The sequence below is a fragment of the Thunnus thynnus genome, chromosome 2, assembly GCF_963924715.1.
Source record: "Thunnus thynnus chromosome 2, fThuThy2.1, whole genome shotgun sequence".
NCBI lineage: Eukaryota > Metazoa > Chordata > Actinopteri > Scombriformes > Scombridae > Thunnus > Thunnus thynnus.
In genome coordinates, this window is record NC_089518.1 from 13,853,228 (window position 1) to 13,876,394 (window position 23,167).

The window sequence follows — 23,167 nt, forward strand, 5'->3', positions numbered from 1 at the left end:
AGCATTCTCCATTCACATACATGAACCGGTTAGCATAGCTTAAATGTTTTGCTATTAACTAACAAATCTATCAAATGAACCCTATTTGGTTGAAAGCTTGAATAATCCACTAACTAACAACCTAGGTTAGACCACCTGAAATGCTAATAGTTTCAGCATCTTCCATTCATTTACATGAAACGGTTAGCATTAGCTTTTCTATTCAAAACTTTTGAGCTTATTATCAATTACCCCAGTGGTCTACTAGATATCTTGACTAATCAGGTAACTAGCAGACTAGAGTAGACCACACATATCTGTTTTTATTGAACTATACCTTCCAGACTACGAAACTAAGTGTTTTAGCATCTTTCATTTACTTACATGAAACGGTCAGCATTAGCATTGCTATGCTACACTTTTGAGCTATTTATCCACTCCGTGATCAATACAGATTTGGATGGTGTACCCAAGTCTGCTAGTTGGCTTAACACGGTAACTTTCCAACCATATCAGGCTAATTTGAATTCTCATTCTAGCTAAAAGAAAAGTGCAGTGCATTGTTTTCTCATGGGGGAGATGAGAGTAAGTGTTGTGAAGTCAGCTTGGCCAGATAGCCACGTCAATCATCTTTCTCTTAAATATGATTGGGCATGTATTTATTACGTAATAAATTCCCTAGTTTAGCCCCGCCTAACTGCAACCCAGTAACAAGGGAAGTGGAGAAACTTTCTAAAGAATTACATAGCCTATGTCAAAGGCTATGTTCTCATAGTTTTTAGGTGTTTACTATATGCACATTAGATCCCAAATTACATGATTAATAGCCCATCATGGATTTGCCTTTCCAGGGGCTTTAATTAAGGCAAAGTTTCTGTATGGTTGGTGCTGGTATTTTTATAATCAATTAACAATTAATCATTCAGTCTGTTAAGTGTCAGAAAACAGTGAAAAATTCCCTTCATGATTTCCAAGTACCCACTTCACATTGCTAGTTTTGTCTGACTAACAGTCCTAAACACAAAGATATTAGATTATAAGCATTTAAAACAAAGAAAAGCAGCAAATCCTCACATTTCACAAGCTGACACTAAGTAATGTTTGAATGAAATGAATTACACGATCAATTGATTATTAAAACAGTTATCTATTATTTCTGTCAAATTATTTATTGTTAAAGTCCTTTTTTTGCTACACTAATGCATATAGAAATTTGCCATATTTGGTTTAAGTTTTTCTAGAAAAATCCATTAATACTCAAAAGTATCAGAAAGCATCGTTTTGGAGCCCTACAACTAATCATACTTTAACAGTTCCACCTGGTTAACAAGTTGAATCAAAACATTTGAAATAAAAATTAAAATGACAATCAAACTGATGTGAGTGACAAATAATAAAACACCGAGTGTGAATGATTGCTACGTATGATCCTTTGTTAATTATTGATGCACAAATTTAAACTTGATCCCTTTTGAGGGCACTACACTTAACACTCCTCAGATCCGCAGGACACAATGCGACAGCATCGCTTTGATGTATGAGGTCTCAACTTATGAAACCCTCTTTATTCTCTGCCGGCTCTGTTCTTAAAGCCCACCTGACATTCAGCTCTCCATCCTTAGGAGCAGGAAATAAAACTGAGGAGTGCACTTGTCTGCCGGGCTGACCTACTTCCTCCTCACTGCTACTTAATTATTCAAGAGCTTTGAAATGTTCTTCTGTATGGCAGCATGCAATCCGAGTGCCTCTGTTTGCCCCTCATGACAGCAGCCTCACAGAGCGTCCATTTATGCATGAGAAGGTTCAAGTGTGTGTGTACAGTGGAAGTGTGTGTGCGCATGTGTGTGTGCACACTGCCAAACACTAATGGCCATACATGCCTGTGTTATGTACACAGACAAAACACCACCTAGATTTGATATACAGGATTTTGAATTATGGACAGAGAAAGATTTAGTAGGGGGAAAACCAAACAACCCAAACAAAACACAGACTGCATGTCACACCAGCAGCTTGATGTTTGGATGCATTCAGGGAACTAATTTGTTTCCAACTGCACTGTCATGGATCCAGTGCACATGTCAAGACAGGAGTTAAATCCTCCCACGCAAGTACACCATAACCTGTAATTACACTCCACTTAGGCTTTCATACCTTTCACTCCACTGCAAGATCATAAACCCTGAGGTGTATGCCCTTGGCTGCCCTGACAAACATACTTTCCAGAATGTGAAAAACAAACTATGCTGTAACACACATTCCTAGTAGAAAAGTTAGACTAATCAGTGAGATAAATATAACGCTACCCACAGCTGTAGCTGACACACAAACAAGAGTAATGTCCTATAAAATGCTGTCATCTGTGTTGCATAACAGAGTCAAGTGAATCACTTACCACAGAGCCATTTCTAATCTCTGCTAATCCGCTGTCTGCCTCTCTTTTAGTGTGTTTAAATATGGGTGACTAGTTTTAATAGCAACCCCATTTCATAGCCAGGAAAATCAAAATAGAAAGCCCTGTGTATAACAAATGACTAACTTTGAATTTAATTCATTTTTAACAGCATCAGGACTTTCCCTGGATTTTTTTGTATACAAATGTGGCAAAGGTTGGAGAATATGAGTGGTGCAGTGTACGCAGTTTGTGTGTGCACCTTTAGAGTGTCGTGTGCTTAAGTGAAAAAAAAATCATGATTTATCAGACGAAAGTGTCCATAGGGATTCAAATTTTATACCAAGTTGGAACAAAAAAGATGAAAAATAAAAGGTTGTGACAAATGACAGTGTTTATTTTGTGGGGCTTCAATCTCCCCATTTGATACCATCACAATTCTTGGGTGCCGATTCGATTCAGAATCAATTCTCAATTAAATGAATAGAAAATGGGCTCTATTTTCAGTCTCTTGCTCCAGTATACTGTGTGCCAAACCATTCACTGCTGTCCTTAGTCCACTGAAATACAATATGAAACAGAACTGGCAGATAAAATAAATGGTATGAAGCCTTTTTATTTTAAAAACTTAAATACGCTAATTAATGAATGAATTAATTTGAAAGCATCTTACAGTTTTACAGTCTCCTGCCTGTATGACAATGACAAAATGAAGGGGAGGAGGAGTGCTCCACTGTGTTATTATTAACGTCATGTCTCCAGCAGTGGAGAGCAGCCCCTCTGCTGCAGCGTTAGCTCCGGGGAAAGCCATCGCTGTCCCAGACACTGAACAGGCGCAGGGTTTTTGAGGTGAAACAGACTGAGCACCGAGTTATTTTATTCACCCCAGAGTTGGTTTTATTTATTTAAGTGCTGCAGTGTGTGTTGGTCAGCTGGTCTCGTTTGTTACTGCTGATCGCTGCTCCGCTAAGTCTCTGAGCGATGGTGTAGAAAAGTTCACAATATGCTTCACTTTCGTCTCGCAAAGGTAATTATTTAAATCATTAAATCAAAACATGCTTGCAACCGCTGCCTTTTTTGAAGATGAATTACAAGGTGACTCTAGCGTGTGCTCGCTGTAGACTGTCCGGGTGCTACACTGCCCTCGCAGGTGAGTTCTGACTTTTTCGTTCCATTAACATCACATGCCGGAATTTTCAACAAAGGCGGCGGCCAATAATACAAAGGCGGTGAGTCAGATAGGCAGGGAAAACCCTGAACACACAAAACACCACCACACAATCAAAGGGATATTAGATGAGGCTTTTAAAGAATGGTCTTTTGGACACAATAAGGGCTGCACAGTAACTGTACTGGTGGGCCATTATTCACATGGAGTCTTACACTAATCAATTACTTTCATGGTTTTATCAAGGAACCAACAATAAAAAGGGAAATATGCAGCTTTTAAGTCAAAGCTTCATTGTGTTCTTGTGTCTTCAAGGGTAGAGTAAGATCTCTAAAGACTGAGACTGAGAACTCATTCACACACACACACAAGAACAACAGCAAGAAAGAGTCATTAATTAAGTAACTGACAATTGTTTGGGTAAATTTCATTGTAGCACATCAATAAAATATAATGCCGAGAGGCTATATTTATTTGATTTTAGGTTTCACAAACATACTAAAAGCATCTAACATTACCACAATATGAGGGCTCAGAAAGGGATTTGTTTAGATTACTGATTCAACTGAAAAACAATGTAATCAACAGCTTAGAGACTTTATGTCTCTTCTTTCTGGCTATTTTGAAAAGTTCCTAAAATTTATTAGTCAAATCAGCAAATTTCTATTTTCTATTGAAACAGTATAAACAGTATGTAGCCTAAATGATACAGTCTGTGTTTTTGTGCAATCATAAATTTTGTTTAATGCTTCTGACATTTAAAAAATACTTGAGACCGACTCCAGACTAGTTCATAACAAAGAGGAGCCAGTGAGAAACTAAACTGCATATTGTAACTGTAGTTTAACACTAGTGCTGGCATGTCATCCATACATACGGCAAAGTCTAAATAACATAACTGAAAGGCCACAAGAAAGAAATGTGATTGTTTTAAAATGTCAGATAAGCAGAATACGTCACACACAGTAAGAGAACAAAGGGCTGCCCTCAACCAAAGATTTCCTTGGTCAACTAGTTGTCGCACGTTTATGATATCAATTCAATTACTTAAATATATATTCTTTGGGGCATCAGAAAATGGTTTGAGTTCCAAGGCTGAGAAAAATGTTATAAGTAACACTGTTAACACTCTGCTACATTACAGAGAAATACAAAACCATAATAACGAGCCTTTAAAATAAAAATTTTACAAGTGTACGCATGAAGCGAGCTGCCTGTTAACGACAATGCTAACGGCAAAAGTGGTAAAGTTAATGATTCTGAATGTGTCGGAACAACCAGCAAGGAGAATGAGTTACCTTTCTCAGTCCCGTGGGTCAGTTAGCTCCGTTAAATCCTCCTATCTCTCATCTTAGGTGGTTTCCTGGCAGGAAAGTGCCAAAGCTAACCGATATTTCCAGAGGAATCTGTGCTTCTGTTACCACAGCAGACCATTTTCATTTCTTTTCTCAAAGGGCATTCAGCAAGAAGAACATCCATATGCTCTCTCTGTTTCAATAACATCTCTTGTTTTCTTCTAAGTTGTCCTACCATTAAAGTGTGTAAAAAAAAAAAAAGTATGAAATGGCAACAGGGATAGTGCCAGTGTGACTCCCAATATGACTTTCTTATGCAGAATTGCAGTAAGACTAACTATTGCTAGCTCTCACAAATATTGCAGGGATTCATTGAATTTGTGTTAATTATTGCAAGCAGCATCAGAAATTCTTGGAGCGACAGATAAATCCTGTGACCCATTTGAGCTCCGCAGAGTGACAGACACAGAATCAGTCTGACCTCCAGACCCCATTAACCCCTAAGCCAGCAGCCCCAGTACACCCACCCCCCCTTTTTGACATCTTACAACTGCATTTACAATGAGGACAAAATCATGGGTCTCGTCTTTCGGCCATAGGCTATTTGCATGAGCTGCATGGGTTTTGATGCACTCTGCTGAGTTGTCAAAGCAATATGAGAAAAGCACTTTTTCTCAAATAGCATGTCACAACCACGGTTTTTCCATTTGGCAATCCCAGAAGACAGTACAACTGTGTAACTTCAGCCCCATTGCAGCCACTGGAACTGAGGTGGCATCGTGTCCAGTTCAATGGAACTTTGATTGTGAGTAATTTGAGGCACTGCAATAGACCAGCTGTGCTTGATCATAATATTCTACCACACTGAGTCAAGCATAACATTCTCCACACACGAAACCTACCAGGTGCAGTCCACTAGTGAGCAAGAAATGCTAGACAGCTGCTGTTACTCATTCAGTGAGAGGGAAACTGGGTGGGGGGAGGGAATGCGCCTGGAAGGCAGTTTCACGGTGACTGCCTCATATTTCCCTCTTTGGTTTCTGCAATGTTAACTTAGGGGATCATAAAGTGCACCACAACATACCAAAGTTGTGTTATTTCCCTATAATCATTGTTTCATGTGCCATAATTACTGTAAATATACATTTCACAATATGAAGTGTGAAACACTCAGTGGTGGAAGTTAAATCTGAATTGCATCATGACAGGATTTGCCAGAATCAGAGAATCGCGCCTTTGAAAACTCACTGATTATTTCAGTGTGTGGAAATTACAAGTCTCAAGATGTTGACTTATGATTTAATGCAAAATTCAACCTAATAATCAACATACAAATTAAGGCTGAAACAAACGCTTTATGAGGTACAAAATAATGTGCTCCACCAATCTAGCATTGCCCTTTCATAAAACTGTCGCACTCCCAATGCAAAATTGAAAATAAAAATAAAACTAGAATCACGCCTCGCAGTTGTACGCCTCCGCCAACCAGTCAAGTTGCAGTTTACATCCATGCCTGTCCAGACTCATAATATTTGTAGTGAAGACTTTGAGGGAATTTAATAAAAGGTATTAAGTGTATTTTCCTTGTATGTGTTCACATGCTTGGCCAATGAAGTGGATTCTGATAGAAGACAAAGTTTTAGCCATGACAGTAGACGATGCTTCAGATATGGATGTTGCTGCAAAGAAGCTACAAATTTTAAAAAATGGATGCTTAACACACATCTTAAGCCCAGCAGCACAGAAGATCTAAACAATCACCACAGTTTCAAGGTGGACACTCAAGATTAGTGTCACCAATTCAGTATCCGACCAAATGTGAAATACGGTCACAATATCCCCTTCTGTTCCTGAGTTATGGCATTGAATAATGGCCAGAAAAGTGTCTTTGCAGAACGTTATGATATCACAGTGAAGTTGACCTTTGACCTTTTGGATAGAAAATGTCATCACTTCATTTCATTCTATTAGACATTTGTGTGAAACTGTGTCATAATTAGCGTATGAATTCTTAAGTTATGACCAAAAACATGTTTTCTGAGATCACAGTGACCTTTGACTACCAAAATCTAATCAGGCCATCCTTGACCCCAATTGGATGTTTGTGCCAAATTTGAAAAATTCCTTCAAGGCGTTCTTGAGATATCGCATTCACAAGAATGGGATGGACGGACAGACGTACGTATGCATGGACAACCTGAAAACATAATGCCTCCGGCCACAGATGTCACCGGCGCGGAGGCATAAAAACTGTGTAGCAGAACCAGAGACATTGTCTTTCTTATTCCACAAATTCTTCTACTTTGTCAAAGTCTACACCTATACTACTCACGATGCAACTCATGACGTCACTTAAAACAATTTATCAGACTTTGTGCAGCTCCCTCTGGAGCAACAAAAGGTTTTATACAACTTTCTTCACACACATGTAGTAATACTCCCCAATAAGGTTGGGAAGATCTAAAAATTTTCAAACCAGTTTGATATTAAACTAAATACCGGACCAGTAATACCAAATTTTACCATTAGGTGTCACACATGACTCAGTCGCTCCCAAGTGGAACATAGTAAGAGCCAATATAGAAGAGTGTAGCGGCACCACAGTCAGGACAACTGAGTGACACGTTGTGTCATCATTTCTCACAACAACCATTCAACTTTACGTTTCTTCTTGTGCTAGGGTGCTGTGTGTAGCCATGGGGTTTCCGGTTTAACAGCCGGAAACACAGCAGCTACACGCAGCACGGTACAGCTATGCTATGCTAACGATGCTAGCCATGCTAACTAGCTGTGCAGCCTGGTAAAATGATCCATCGTGTCCCTTTGTATCCGCGGGTTGTTTTCAAAACATAAGCTGCGCAGGTCAGCCTACCAACTCCAGCTCATCCAGGTTTAAACTCGTACACCGGACCAGCAAAACCAGAAACCAACCCAACCCTTCTCCCTAACACCTGAAAGACATTGTATGTGTACAATTGGTGCAGTTCCATATTAAGGCCCTGACACACCAAGATAACTCGTTGGACTGGGCCTTACCAAACATCTCTGTGTCCAATCAGCCCTTATCATCCATAGTTCAACCAATTCAGCAAGTTGAATCACTGTCAAGGGATGTCTGTATGCACATGTTGGCAGCCAACTGACCATTGGCCAAGCTAAAGTCAAAAAAAGACAGCATCATTCCCTCCCCCCCACTCCCTAACAATGATGATAATAATAATAATAATAATAATAATAATAATAATAATAAATATTAAGAATGTTTTGTACAATGAAATCCATTGTTTAATTCAAAAGGGACAGGACCAAGTTATTCTCATATCAGCTCTCGCTCTTCAAAAAAAATAACTTAAATTCTTATTATTTGATTGCTGGATTAATCATTAGAAAAATTGGTAGAATACTTCCTTCTTAAATAAGATAGCTGTGACCCAAATGAAAGGTGATATTTATGAATTTGAAGGGCAGACTTTTTGCATTTTAACAGAAATAATGTGATTTTTGATGATGCAAAATGCGTTTTACCACAAGAATTCACTGTGAGGATTCATCTCTCACAGACAATAAAATGAGCAAGAAGCTCTCCTCTTTCCAGTTTCATAACTGTGTTGTTTTTCATAATACGAGCAGAAATTGAACTAGCAGTGAAACGGTCTCCCTGAGGCACCACACTGAGCACGGGATTATCTTTGCCCCCATTACCCTTTTGGATAAGGGGGAGATATCGCCTCACTCTCGTTTAACTCTTTACAATCCAAATTGTTAAGCTGACACTGTACTGACTGCACAGAAGTAAGCAATGTCACACCATTATGGATTAACGGCAGACTCTGAGCTCTCTAGACTGCCTTGGAAGACGCACAGTGTCTCAAATGTCTCCAGGCAATGTGGCTGGGTATAAAACCAAAATACTTGTTTAAGTGCCAAATAAATTGTGTCCACACCACAAATTACCCAAACAGTCCAGTAACGGAAGCCAAACGCTTGGTCAGATTCGTAGTCCGTTATACTTACTGTTTGGTCAGATATTTCCTTGTTTGGATCATTATTTCATATCTTCTTGTAACTTATTAAAGGGAAGTTTTTGTATGCAGTCTGTGTCAAGACAATCAACTGTGATGCATTTGTGTGGCTCATTTCCTAAAACCAACTTCAGTTTTAACAAACCAAAACAGTCTGCACATTTTACAGATTAAATAGTATCATGAAGGAGTGTACTGACACACAAAAACATACACACACATATACAGAAGGAGGAACAGTAGTTATTCAAATTAGAGGGAAATAACTAAAACAATATATTTATACAGAAATTTTAACATTCAGCAAAATCATGTCTCAACGCATCTTTCAAATCACCAAGCCCCAAAGCAACTCTTGGTGTTGCTAATGCACCATACTCATTTCTGATGTGACATACAAGAAGTCAGTTACCATTACCAAACTTTCACGCTTCTTCCTTTGTGTCTTTATCAGGCAATCTTTACAGGAAATAAGTTCCAAAGCAGGACCTTAGTTTTCACAAAACAAAGTTTTATTGAGAACAAATACATATGTATGTAAACATCAATTATCAGAAATACAAGTTGTTTCTTTTTTTTCATATTGCACACCTCGTGCACCTGTGCTTGTCAAGTGTGTGGTCATCTCTGCTTCTTCCAATATGTCCTTGCAATATTGAATACTTTTCAGCTCCCGAAAAAAGCACCTAAATATTCATATTTATGTATTTCACACTCCAACGAAGCAGCAGTCACTAAAGTTACTGACTAAGGCTTTTGGAATTTGCAACTACTTCACAACAGAAGCCAATGGAAATCTTTAATTGTGAAGCAGCAACAGGAAGTGTTATGACAAAGTTCTCATAGTGTTTTATTTTATAGCATTAACCCAAAGAGAGCAGAGGTACTATTTCAAACACAGAGTGCTATATATTTAATGAGTGTGGCTATTGTTTATAGGTCATCAACTACTAAGTGGATAACGAGACAAGGTGCATGAAGGTGGCTTACCACCTGGGCTGAACTGTTTCCGGGGGAAAACTCACAGTTACATGATCAAAGAGACAGTTCAGAAGAAAAAAAAAGCTACTGTTTAACTTTCCCACCTTTTAAGATATGTCTTGACACATGTTCACTTACATCCATTGTTTTAAAACTATCTGTATTGCAACATTCAAACTGTAGTTAGTGACAAAATATGTTTTGTAATTTCAGTGAACCCTTGAACAAAAAATGACAGCGTTTCCAACTCACAAAATTGTTGAAGTCACTTAAACATTTCATATTATTAAAACACCATCTGATAATTATCACTCATCCCCCTATATCTTTAATTTTACTCCAATAATTGGTCTAGTTGTGGCTAGGGTTGGGCCATTGTAAAAATTTTCAAACCAGTTTCATATTAAAAAGGTGCAGTATGTAGAATTTAGTGGCATCTAGCAGAACGGACTTGGCAGAAATTGAATATTATATTCATAAGCATGTTTTCATTACTATATAATCAACTGAAAATAAAAATCGTTGCGTTTTCGTTGCCATAGAATGAGCGCTTTATATCTACATAGGGAGCGGGTCCTCTTCCACGGAGCCCACCATGTTGCACCACCATGTTTCTCCAGTAGCCCAGAACGGACAAACGAAACAGCGGCTCTAGAGACAGCCTGTCACGTTATTCATGACCACCAACGGTTCTCCTACACGTTCGGACGGGGGGGGGGGTCAGTTTAGACCGGACCAGTAATACCGAATTTTACCACTAGGTGTCGCAAATGAGTGCAGCAGCACCACAGTCAAGACAACTGAGTGACACACCGTGTTTTTATTTCTCACAACAACCATTCAATTTAACTTTTCTTCTTGTGCTAGGGTGCTGTGAGTAATTGCAGTGTTTCCAGTTTCACAGCTGGAAACACCGCAGCTACACACAGCACGGTACGGCTATGCTATGCTAACGATGCTAGCCATGCTAACTAGCTGCTAGCCGCCATGCAGGCTGGTAAAATTATCTGTCACGTCCTTTTGTATCAAGGTCAACACAAGCTTCTCTCAGACTGCTGGAAGCTGTATGAAATCTGCGTCATTAGCGTGGGTCAGCCTACGTCCTCCAGCTCGTCTTTGGCGCCCAGCTGGGTGGACAGCAGCAGCCAGCCTCGTCAGTGTCAGAGCCTCCGTGTGATACGCTCAGACATCTCATAATGACAAATGCTGGTTCAGTTGGTTCGCATAAAATCAAACCGGTTCAAGCTCATACACCGAACCGGACTGGCAAAACCAGACATGACCCAACCCTAGTTGTGGCATTCAACATGAACGTGCTCTCGGCTTTATTAGCTGAGGTACATATAAATGAATACTCCCCAGTACTATGCCACCTCAAATTATAATGGGACAGTGCTGTTTCTTAAGAGCAGATTTAATACACACGGCACAATTCAAATGACAGATAAGAACTGCTCATTTTTTAGCACAATGTTGAATAATCATTAAGGATATTTGAGCAATTCTATATAGTTTTCATGCAATACAAATGTGTATTCACTAAGAGGCACTTAGAACCACATTTCACTGTGTCACAATTTAAATCCAGTCCATTATCACCATTATCATTGGCTTTGAAAACGAAGGTTGATTTTCAAAGACAGTGATAATGGAGTGATAATTGAGCATTTGAAAAGGCATGGATATGTTCTAAAACTAAAATACTCATTTAAATATAGTAAAATGTATCTGATTGCTTATGTAAGTCGCTGTAGAGATTGGGCAGTTGACAAGGACAGACATCCTTTTCTTTCCACAACAATACATAGTTACTTTGTGTATGTTAATGATCACCTAATTGTGGGTAATGTTTTGGTACAAGGCCTTGTATACAAGCGTTTGGTTGTTCCATTAAGATGAACAACTTGTAAGTAAAGATATTTTTGCCCTTAAAAAGTCTGACAACATCACACTCAGTGAGTAAGTTAAACAGCCTCTAAAAGTAACTCTTGCTTACAGGTGGGTATCTACGTGTCAACAGTAATGACTCTTAACTTAGCCTACCTAAAATTGAAGGACAAGTGCTAGAAATTAAGTAAGGTTGAAAACCACAGTCAAACTCAAAAGCATTTACTCTGTCAGAGAAGGCATTTATCAATGTGAGACAACCAACCATTAACACTTACTCCCCTGACGTTCCCCTTAACTTCTGTCTATGACTTGACATCAAGCTGGTTGAACAACTAACGTTACAGTCAGCAAATCAGAGCTTATCAGCAATCCAACAACAAAGGAAAGAGTTACCGACTCACGTTAAGATTAGCTATCGACAGACGGCACCAAGTCAACTTCATCTAACCAGTGTTTACAAACGTAAACCAAAGCAAATAGCTGTTAGTTAGCATGCTAACCAAGTTAGCCAAATATCGCCATATACTCATACATTGTAAAGTTGACATAATTTACAGGTAGTGGATACTGATAGTGTTGTGAGGGAGACTATGTTTTTACACAGAAAATACGAATGCGGGATTAATTCAGTCCTATAAAATTTGCGTTAGCTATTCCGCAGTTCTGACAGCTAGCTTAGTCAGCTAGCACCGTTAGCTATTAGCTAGCTTAGCTTAGCCATGTAGCACGTGTTCCTGATTTATAAAATAATTAACTAGCTGACGATAGCCAGCTAACTAGGAGTACTGTGGTGAGGTGAGCAACCAGCTAGTTGCTCTCTTACATTGCCTTTCTTAAAGGCTTAATGAGGTGTGTCGCTGTAACGTTAACGTGTAGCCTCGAAAAGGTCAACACTGATCTGTGTGTTTCCCCTCCAAAGAATAGCCAGACCCCGTCGTCCAACAACAGAACAGACAGACCCCCACAAAACCGACGGACAGCCAGCAATGGAAGCTAACTAACCTTAGCGGCGGGGCAAGAGAGACCATCCGGCGGTGTTATCGTACAGTAGCAAATGTCCCAATCCTCGTCAGTCGGTCCAATTTCGCTTAAACAGCTTCTCGCTTCGATTGAGTGTCTCGCCTCTGAATTAATCCACATGAAAGAGTAGTTTTCGTTTTCATTTGTTCCGCTGGCGGTTTTCAGCTATGTCGTGCCTATTCCTGCACAACACAGTGGTCTGGTACTACTCCCTGAGCCGCTGCTGCTGCTGAGACCACAGCGGGGCTGAACCGCCTCTCTCTCTCCATAGGTCCGCATGCTCTCTCGCCCCTCCTCTTTACTAAAGACTGCCAGTGGTGGGAGTAAGTCACACATGTGCGAGTCACAAGCGAGTCTCAAGCAAGTCCCAAGTTACTGTGGTGAGAATCAAGCAAGTCAAGACGAGTCCCTGTTGTAAGTCAGGCAAGACAAGTCAAGTCACAGGAACTTCTGATGATCTACTCCAGTTTCCACATTTAAATCAGTTAAAAGACAGTGGTCATGAAAAGTTGAGTTTTATTTTCAACATTAACGAAAACTGTTGAAGCCTGCTTACACATTATAAATCTTAATGATATTTGACATGTTGTGGAAATCAATAACAAGCCTCCTCACTGAATGGAGAGTGGTGCTTTGAAATTATAATATAGCCCTATAGCTCTAACAGGCTCTAAAGTGAAAACAGAAGTAAGACACACAAAAAAAATACATCACAATGTTAAGCCTCCTGCCCTTGCTCCCCTACCACCACCACTTCTACACCATTTCTCCTTGGCCTATTAACGCATCAGTCTAAGGTGCTTCTCATATGATACTGTGTCATTGTTTTCATTATTAACTGTTTCTGTGGACAAATAAGTATTGCATCAAAGCTAAATACAACTGAATAGTGTATAAAATAAAAACAAGTATATATATATAAATAAATATAAATATATAGCCTGAAATTGACCAGCCAATAAGTTAGCCAAAAAGACACATTCATGTACCTTTCTTTGTGGGTTTGTAGTGACAGATGAAGTTACTACAGAGCTACAGACCTTGCATACTGCTGCTCTCCTCTTACTATCAACCATCAACAACATAATCCTTGAATGCAAAATTTTATAATTTTTGGACTAACCCCCTCCATGATGGCCTCCGCCAGTCTGCTGCATCCTAGTAGGTAGGTTGCCAGGTTTGCACATATCGCACTAAAAATCACCCAATCACGTTTCAAAAACAAAATGTAATTTCTCAGGAAAAATGCAAATATTTCATAAAAAACTCCCTACACATAGCATGTCTGATCCGCATTCCTGCACATGACCTGTAGCCTACATACAATCCCATAACATATAAACATGTCTCCTTATAGATTTCTCTAGCGTATGTTTATATGATATGATGATATAAAATAAATACACTGTACAAATGCTCATCTACACACACTGTATTTTTACAAATATATACATATATGTTGCTTTCATCTCAATCACAATGTATTTAGGCCTATATATCTGGCAATGTATTCTGTCTATAAAACACAAATACGCGTTGCCTGAATCTCTACATCCTTGCTACTCAAACATATTATCAGCACACAGTTTCATGTTATCAACAACTTGTATTGTCTCTCTCACACTGCAGCTATGAGGACAAAACCCTCTGTATTTTCTCTCCCTCCCTCCCACTACAGTCTGAACTCTGAGGTTCCAAAAGGGGTCATTTCAAGCGTTGACACTCCAGGAAGCTTACATCTGTGCTGCTTGATGCCCACAGAGAAGTACAAGCTGTGAATACAGTGACTTAACATTGAAGGATAGTATTTGGGAGATCACAACATCCCATGCTGTGTACATAGTTGATGACTCTGCTGAAGCCAGTGCCCTCTAAATGGTCTGAAACCTCTCTGTCTGTTTCACACAGCTATACTAGCTTCTAAAACCACCACCCATCCTGCAGCTATTTCAGTCACTGAAAATATTCTGTTTAAAAGCATTTAAATCAGTCAGTGAGGTTCATCAAAGAATGAAACCTGCTGCTACATAATCCTGGTTTTGACAGACTAAGGTAATTAGCTTCATTTCATTTTATATTGTATAATTTTGATTATGTATTATGTCACTCCACTTGGACAAGGCTTTGGCAACCTGGCTATGCCATATAACTATCTGGCACACTTCAGGCAGGCTATATCTTGACCTAAATTTCAGCGGCAGCCTCCCCTATGATGTCAGATGGGATTGTTTTTCTTCCCCGTGTTTTTCTTTCTGCTCTGTGGTTTGGGAGACCCCCTCTAACCATCAGTATAACCACCCTCTCTTCATCTAGCCATCACAGAGCAGGAAAGAGATCTGTTTATTTCAGCTGTGCTTTCTGGGTCCCGGCGTATGTCAGAATAATTTATCCCTATCTCTGCAATGCCCAATTTGTCAGCTCACTGATAAAGCACAAACGTTTCTCACTCGCCAGTTTTGATGTCAACAGCTGTGTTTCATCTGCTGCCAGAACCCCCATAGAGTTAAATGGAGCTTCAGACAAAGCCCAAATGGACAGATGAACTCACCCAACATCCTCAAATCTCACAATCAGTAAATACTTCATATCTGAACAATGGACACATTCCTTGATTGAGAAAATAAAATTGCAACCCACTTCAGGTGCTGTACAAGTTATTAAAAAGGACTAGAGAGGATTGTTTCAATAGATCCAGAGCCCACATGAAAGGCACCTCTGAGAGTGAGCGCACCAGCTAAGCAGACTTCAGAGATTTCAAAGGCTGTCAGTTGATAGATGCACTGCAGACAGTCATTATGGCTCTGAAATAAAAGATGAACAACAGAAAATCCTCCAGAACAGAGAGGAGGCTAGAGGGAAAATCCTCATCAAAACAGCAGTCTTAAAAGACGAGCTGCCATCCGGAGTATACCGGATTAATGGAGCTCCCCTTTGTGAATGATCAGCTTTGATTACAAATTCAAATAGTCGTTTGCCAATGCCATATTCCAAAACTGTGGCTGATTAGAAACACATTATTATACTCTGCTATTCTCAGTTTGCATTTGTCTTCAGGGGTAGTATCTGAGGTGTGATCAGTTATACTAATTAGATTCAAACACAATGAAATCAGAAACATACAATCTATGCATATTGTAATAAACATGAAATATCTCGAGGTGAAGTCATGTGTTCCATCTATAATGTGATCTTTCAGTTGAAGGTGATGGATATTATATGGCACGTGTTGCTATTTATAACACTGGTATAATTACATGCCAGGTTCTTCCTTTGGATATGATGTACATTTTTAGCTGAGACATAATTCATTCTGCCATCACCGGCATTTATTATTGTCACGACTGGGCTCGAGTCAAATAGCCTGGGAAAATGATCTTTCTCTGTAGATATCAGAGGCAGCTGGAGAGAGAGGAGCCTGTTCTCTCGAGAAAAAAAACTTCTTAATCATGACACTATTTCCTCATATTACTCACAAATCAGTCAGGGTTTACAATGCAAAGTCAGTGTGAGATTTATTCACAGCCACAAAACTTCACCTAACTGCCTCCTCGCCACAACAAAGACAGCACTGAGAGCAGAAATGGCAGCATCTCACTGAAGAGTCTAACAACTGCCTGCATTGTTGGAATTCCGGCTTAACTTCCTGAGTCTGTCCACACCTGGCCGACCGCCAGCACGCGCTTTTCTCTCATTTTTTCCTTTCCTTCCTTTTATCAAGATCATGTGTAGACTAAATTTTACTGTTGAGACATAATATGAGTCTTTCCAGCCTCGCCCACGTGTAATACAAAGTTGGATTATGTTCTGTGTCTTTGTTACATCATATATCCATGTATTTTAACAGCATTTCTATCACTGATATTGCTTTGAATTTAATTTTAATCGGTGTTAGGCTGAAATCCTTTCAAATATATCTGAGGTGTGTTTGATTTAACATTCAGACCACCTACATAACCACAGTAATGCACGCACCACTAGAAAGAGTTGCTTAATACTTAGTATTTGATCATTTCGTTTTTTAAATGCAATAAAATAATCAGTTGATATATTGCACACTGCTGTATGTGCTCCAGTAACAAATCCGATTACATAATATGAGGCATGCCGTGATGTAATATGTTCTCTATCGTGTGTTTTTAAATCGTGCTTGACTTTCTTCGGTGTCAGTGGTTGCCGTGGGCGTGACAGACATATTCACACTTGTCCCATGTCCAAGTGAACCCCTGTAATGAAACTGGCAGTGGCGCAGCATCGCTGGAGCTTAGCTCAGTCAACCATCTGTTAGGTCGCATGGATTCATGCAGAGTAAACTAGAGTGGACCTTGTATGGACATGTTCCAGCATGACTGTCATGACATCAATGTTCACCATTAAATGAACAAAAAAAAAAACCTATTCCTGTTTCTTTCTAATGGAAAAAGCCCTCAAGGAGAGTATGATTCACTGCCTTTCATGTCTAATCCAGGTTTCAGTACTTTAAGTTAGATGCAGAGACATGATAGAGCATATACCATCAACATTTACACGCAGAACAAATTTTGGCATCGGTAAAACTTTTCAGAAATATGAAATAACCAGTCAGCCTTGATATTTGCTCTCTGATCATATGCCACCACATCAACAAATAGTACTAACAGAGATGACATTGATGCCTTTTACAAATGAAATCAGGACATGGTGTGGACTTTCTTCAGTATGTGTGATAAACCCTGGCAGTTGAGAAGCACATAGTGATGAAAGAGCTAAAGTGAATCATAGTGGTATTCTCCTGGCATGGAAATAGAGGTGAGGTGATAGTTTGTTCACCCTTTTCAAACAGAATAGTCTGCCTACCAATAATGGACACATTCTCTATAGATACCTGACAGAAACATTGACATTTGATCTTATAGCATAGATAAGAGTCCAATTAGTCCTTTCCAGGAAGGACACATAAGGAATTCCTTTCTCTTCTCAAGGACAAAGCTGTTTTTGGCTGCAGTTTCTCGCTAAGTGGCTGAGCCATAAGCCCAGAGGTGAATTGCTGCTGCTCAGCCAACTCAAATACGGCTCTGCAGGAAGTGCTGAGCTGGGTGGACTTGCACTGCTGCGTCTAATGTTAAAAGCCCAGCCAGCACTGAGTCCTTCACCACTTCAGAACACAACACTATCTATCCAGCCTTTTCTCCATCGCACGATAACAGGCTGTATTCTCACAGGTTGCTCATATCTTTGCTTCCCCATAAACTAGACTTATGCAGGCACTAGCTCCTGGGAAGATGTGTGGGAGGGAGAATACTAAGATTTCCAGGAAAAAAAAGGGAGGAAAGGAGGACTTGGGTGTATATGGGTTGCCATAGCACTATATATGGGAGGAAGAAGAAGGGGAGTGGGAGGATGGAAGGGGAGGGGTTCAGAAGAGTGCAAAACCCCCATAAATAAAGCTAATGAAATGGCAGTTGAGTCTGGAGAGAGGTGGAATGGCTGGTTGGGTCTTACCCACTGTCTGATTTATCCTCAGTGTCCCTGTGAGCACAGCGGGGAGATCCATTACCTCACGTCATCAATAACATCCCATGGACAGGGAAAAAGGCCTGCTTTCCACACCGACACCCACCCCAGGGACCAGCTCTGAAGGCTCACTCTGTGGGGGAGGGGAAGCTGGCGTAATGTAGTCACACAGAGCAAAAATGTCTCAGCTGGGGGATGGGTAACTTTAGGGGAGCTGTGCAGGGGGTAGCTCAACATATAGCACAGAACACACTCAGCACATTGCAGCGACTCACGATCATGCGCATATGCATCTTAGCAAGCCATGGAAATTGATACAGTAGCCATTTCCCACATGGACACAGTGTCTATATTCTTATTCTCTGGGTGGATGGTGGGAGATAAGCATGCATTCTCTGAGTCAGATGACACTGGCAGTTATCTTCCAAGTGAATGTCAACACACAGACTCGTAAATGGTTGATAAGGTGCACCTAATTTATATGAAATGCCGTCAATAAACTAGAATAGCACAGGTTTACGCATGCCTGGTGATGCACTATAAACAGAGCAGTGATCAAAATATAAAGCTGCATGAAAAAGTTCTCTACTGTAACAGAGAGGAATGGAATTAAAACAAGACATGTGATAAAGATAATAAGGCTTTGGAAGTATTTTTTACAGCAGAAATGAGGTGAAATGTCAACAGAGCTTTATGGTCTAGAGGGAGTTGATAACAGTACTGAGATAAGAATAGAGTGAATAGCAGATACTGTGACTGAAGTAGTCTCTGTCACACACTCCCTCTCTTTGTGTGTGTGTGTGTGTGTGTTTGAGAATGATCTTTCATGTGCTTTTTTGCAGTGAGATCACAAGGTAGTGGCAGTGTCTGTGTCAAGGCTGAGTAAGACACCCTGAGGGAAGGGCTTTTCAGCAGCATGGCTGAAAGGAGGAAGCTCGACACTCAAACACGCCACAGAAAGGCACAGAATGAAATCCTTGTCAATCACTTCCCATCTCTGAGTCCCCATTTTTTTCTCCCAACTGCTCCAGTGTCAGCTAAGCAAATGTTGGACTTTGATCAAATGATTGAGGATTTCACTGCTTGTATCAAGTGAAGAATCCAGATTTGCCCTCAGAGAACTTCTGCAATATAGCCTTTGAGGTGTTTGGACTGGGATAGCACAGTTATTTTAGCTTTCTAAAGACAGAAATGAAGTTGACTGAATCTCTCTCCTCAAAGCTAAGCCTTTACACTGTGCTACATCATATGAATTTATCTTCTCTGTGTTGTGAGGCAACATAGTGAGCCTTAGTGGGGGCATTTAGAGTTTAGTTCCCTTCTCAGTACTCAGCCGAGCTTTTGACAGAAAGACAGGCTGACTAGATCTCACTTCTGAAAAAAGCAGACAGAGTCTCCTGTCATGCAGATGGAGCTCTCTCGTGAATTACTGCAGCCCAAGACTCAGTCCCTGACAGGACAATAGAAGACGGAGCTATTCATAAGCTGTTCCTCTGCTACACACATTTATTTGTTCCACTCCCAGCCGTAGGTGCCTCTGCAGTCTTGTTGCTCCCTGCAGAACAGTCGTTCTGAATTTTTTGCCCATATAGCACACAAGAGACAAAGAACCCAAAATATGATAGATACACCCCTACATACACTCAAATGTTACTAGGTTGTCATTCAGAATGGAAATAAAATATCAAATATTCTCTTGTTTTAAGATTGATGTAAAAGCCTGTGATCTTAGAGGTTTTATCATTTGTCTCTGATACAATGAAATAAAATCAAATAAAATTAGAATCAAGATACAGAGCTGTATCTTGGTAATTAAACCTGCAAGAGCTGATTTTTTGGCCACTCGGGGGCAGCGTAAAAAAGTAGTAAACACAACACTTAAGTTGATGTGGCAAACTTGTTGCAGTTGCCTTTTTACACATCCAGCAGATACGGAGCAAAATTAGCATTCGTTTGGAGTTGTGTCTCTGCCCACGTGATGAATGTAACTATATTTATGCTTTGTTTAGCTCTGTTTTTGGTCTCCACCAACTCCTGAAGGAAATATCTGGCTGTTAAGCGACTAAATGCAAGACTACATTAGTTTAGCGTGTTAGCATGCTAACATTGGCTAATTAGCCCCAAACACAAAATACAGTTGAAGCTACGGGAATCTTTTGCAGGTATTAAGTCATAAACTAAAATATTTGACAAATTAAAATTTTGACTGACCTTGTTACAAGTAATCCTGTGCAGAACATGAATGTATGTAATTTAAAATTGTAAGCAAATTTCATAGCAATTCATACAATAACTGAAATTTTTTGATAGCTGCTTTAATGATAAAGAGATATACCTTCAGCGTTCCACATTTGAAATTAAATACTGACACATGGTACCAGAATGAGAAGACGTAGAAGAACGAACCACACCAATTGGTTCAGACCAATTGGCATCCTATGAGGATTCACATGTGATCTTGCGAATCCAGCTGCCTAGCAAGGTAAGACGGTGACAGACAGTGATAGACAGATGGTTCATCCAACCACCTGCCACGTATTTTTTGAAAGTGCCTGCTCTTTTCCAAACCGTTTCCAAGGACAACTTCTCAGATGGTTCTGTATAACAAACCATCTGGCGCGTCAGGTTAGATTACACACTCTAAATATGCAAATTAGACATGTTATCGGAAAGAAATTTAAGCATACCTCTCCACAATCATACTAAAAAAACACAAAGGAGTGCGTTGCCATTGACGCCCTTGAGGAAGAGGGAGATATCCTATTCAGCAGCTTCTGTCTGGCTTTGCTTACACCAAGGTCAAAATGAACACAGCCCTGCTCAGGAAGGAGGGAAAATAGTCCATCAAACAAGCACTGAACCAAGCGCCTGCATCCTGGAAAGCGTTGATGCAGGAATACAGGGTCCTCTGAGAGTAGAAGCCGCTCTGTAAGCATCTACAGTGCTCCCTGAGCATTCACAGTGTTCCTATTTCCACCTGACCCGGCCGTCTGTCCTCTAGCACATAGGAAACAACACTTGGTGTGTTTTCAGAAAAGTCTTTTGTGGTGATCTTGTGAGTTCCCAGAAATATGACTATTAATGGGTGACATAATTCACTTAAAAGACACTCCATGTGCTACAGATTTATGTGAAAGACACCACCACAGCTGTCAGATGGCGTTCATCTGAGTATAATCAAAACCTCATTTTGACAGTATGTACATTCATATTCCTGTAAAACAGTGTGTTCTTCAATGTGACAACACACATCAGGGGCTGGAATCCATTGTGACAGACTGTAAGAGAAAGAAATAAAGGCAATGGAAAGAGCTGAGTGGTCATCGTAAGAGAGTAACAGAAGAAGAATTTAGCTTTCGACTGCCAAAGCTAGTGAGTCACATCCTATCTGAGAGATTCTTGTCAGATGTGGGAGAGTGGGAGGTGTGTGTGGGCTGTAGAAATATGATATAGAAGCACAGATCCAGCCTGCGAGCGTTTTCTCTTGAACACCAAGAAATGAATCCATCCACCTTGGAAAGTCCTCAAGGCTTTTCACACTAAGGATGTAATGTGTTAGTAACAGACTTGTATGGGTTCTTTGTGTGTTTGTGTCAGCGAGAGACAGAAAGGAGACTGTGAAGGAGACAAACATTACACTCTATATGCTGGAATGCTTGAGTAAGATGCACATTGCCTGTTTTGTTTCAAATTACTCTGTGATAATGATATCCACTACTTCTACGCACACCTCTGTGCTGGTGTGTAACTTGACAACACCTGGCCATAGTTGCTGCCTCTGAGCAGCTTTGCACTCTGTGACCTTTGCAGTCATTTTAAACCACTAAAACTATTAACATCACCATTGAAAGTGCCATATCTTAATCATTATGTTCATCTCTATCTCTCTCTTGCAGTCTCATCTCTATATCGTGTAATTATTTTGCTAAAAACTTACATCCTTCTCTTTTATTCCTCTCTCTCCCATTCACTATCTGTGTCCGCTCACGGGAACGGTCCTAATTTTGATCCTGGTAGTGATTGGTGCCCAGCCAGGTGGCAATAATGTGCCCATTCTACTGTGTTTCCTTCCAGGGGTCAGGGGTGCTGGGTGATTAACACACAGGATGTGACCTTTAATCCACTAGCAGCTCCTTGCAGCATTAATTTCCCCCAGCCAGCATTCAGCTCTGATAATGGCATGTTAATTAATGACACTCTTTTGAGATGGCGTCAGCCGGCACTGGAAGCCCCAAGAGCTGGTTAATACCTCGCATATGTTCTCAAGCATTCATGTCATCCCAAAATAAGAATAAATCAAAAATACAGACACATAAAACCCACCATGTGACAGCCAATTGATACTCAAGATTTCTTCCCAAGACCTGTTTGATTGAGTGCAAATGTCTCTTTCAGTGGCTGTCAGTGTGCTCATGACTAAATGTGCCATTGTTAAATCAGAAGACGTATGTTTTGTTAGTGAATTTTCTCAACTGTAAAAATATTCTTTGCGTCAGTGCTGAAGAACAGCATGATTTTTATGTTATCTTATGCATACCATTATAGCCGTGAATGCATGTTTTATCAGGCAAAATGTCAACCCATGCTCCCTTCCTGTCTACTCATATCCTTCTGATAAAGCTGCTCGCTCTAATGTATTCACAAACACACATGCATGATCCACCCACAGGAACCTCACGCTCTTGGCTTATACATATTTAATCAAATATTTACATTCTCTTGTTCACTATTCCCTGTTGATGTTAGAAGGAAAGACAACTGGCTGAGCTGAAGTTTTGTGTACATTGGGTGAGTCAGAGTGATATGGAAGAGAGGCAAAGACCAGGCTTGTCACTGTCTGGGAACTGTGACAGGATTTATGGATCTCTGTGCCTTGGAGGGGAGGCTGCAGAATAGACAATGTGTGTGTGTGTGTGTGTGTGTGTGTGTG

The 23,167-nt window shown here is 40.1% G+C and overlaps 1 protein-coding gene across 8 annotated transcripts in view; it reads right to left on the reverse strand.

Moving 5' to 3' along the window:
* Positions 1 to 12,998, reverse strand: part of ncor2 (nuclear receptor corepressor 2) — a 104,998-nt gene extending 92,000 nt beyond the window's left edge. For 5 of the 8 annotated variants that reach the window (XM_067604531.1, XM_067604489.1, XM_067604523.1 and 2 more), the window contains exon 1: positions 12,730 to 12,998. The gene's annotated coding sequence lies outside the window, so the exon portion shown is untranslated. The remainder of the gene's footprint in view (positions 1 to 12,729) is intronic. The other 3 variants (XM_067604508.1, XM_067604501.1, XM_067604481.1) reach the window with 1 other exon arrangement.
* Between the last annotated feature and the right edge of the window lie 10,169 nt (positions 12,999 to 23,167).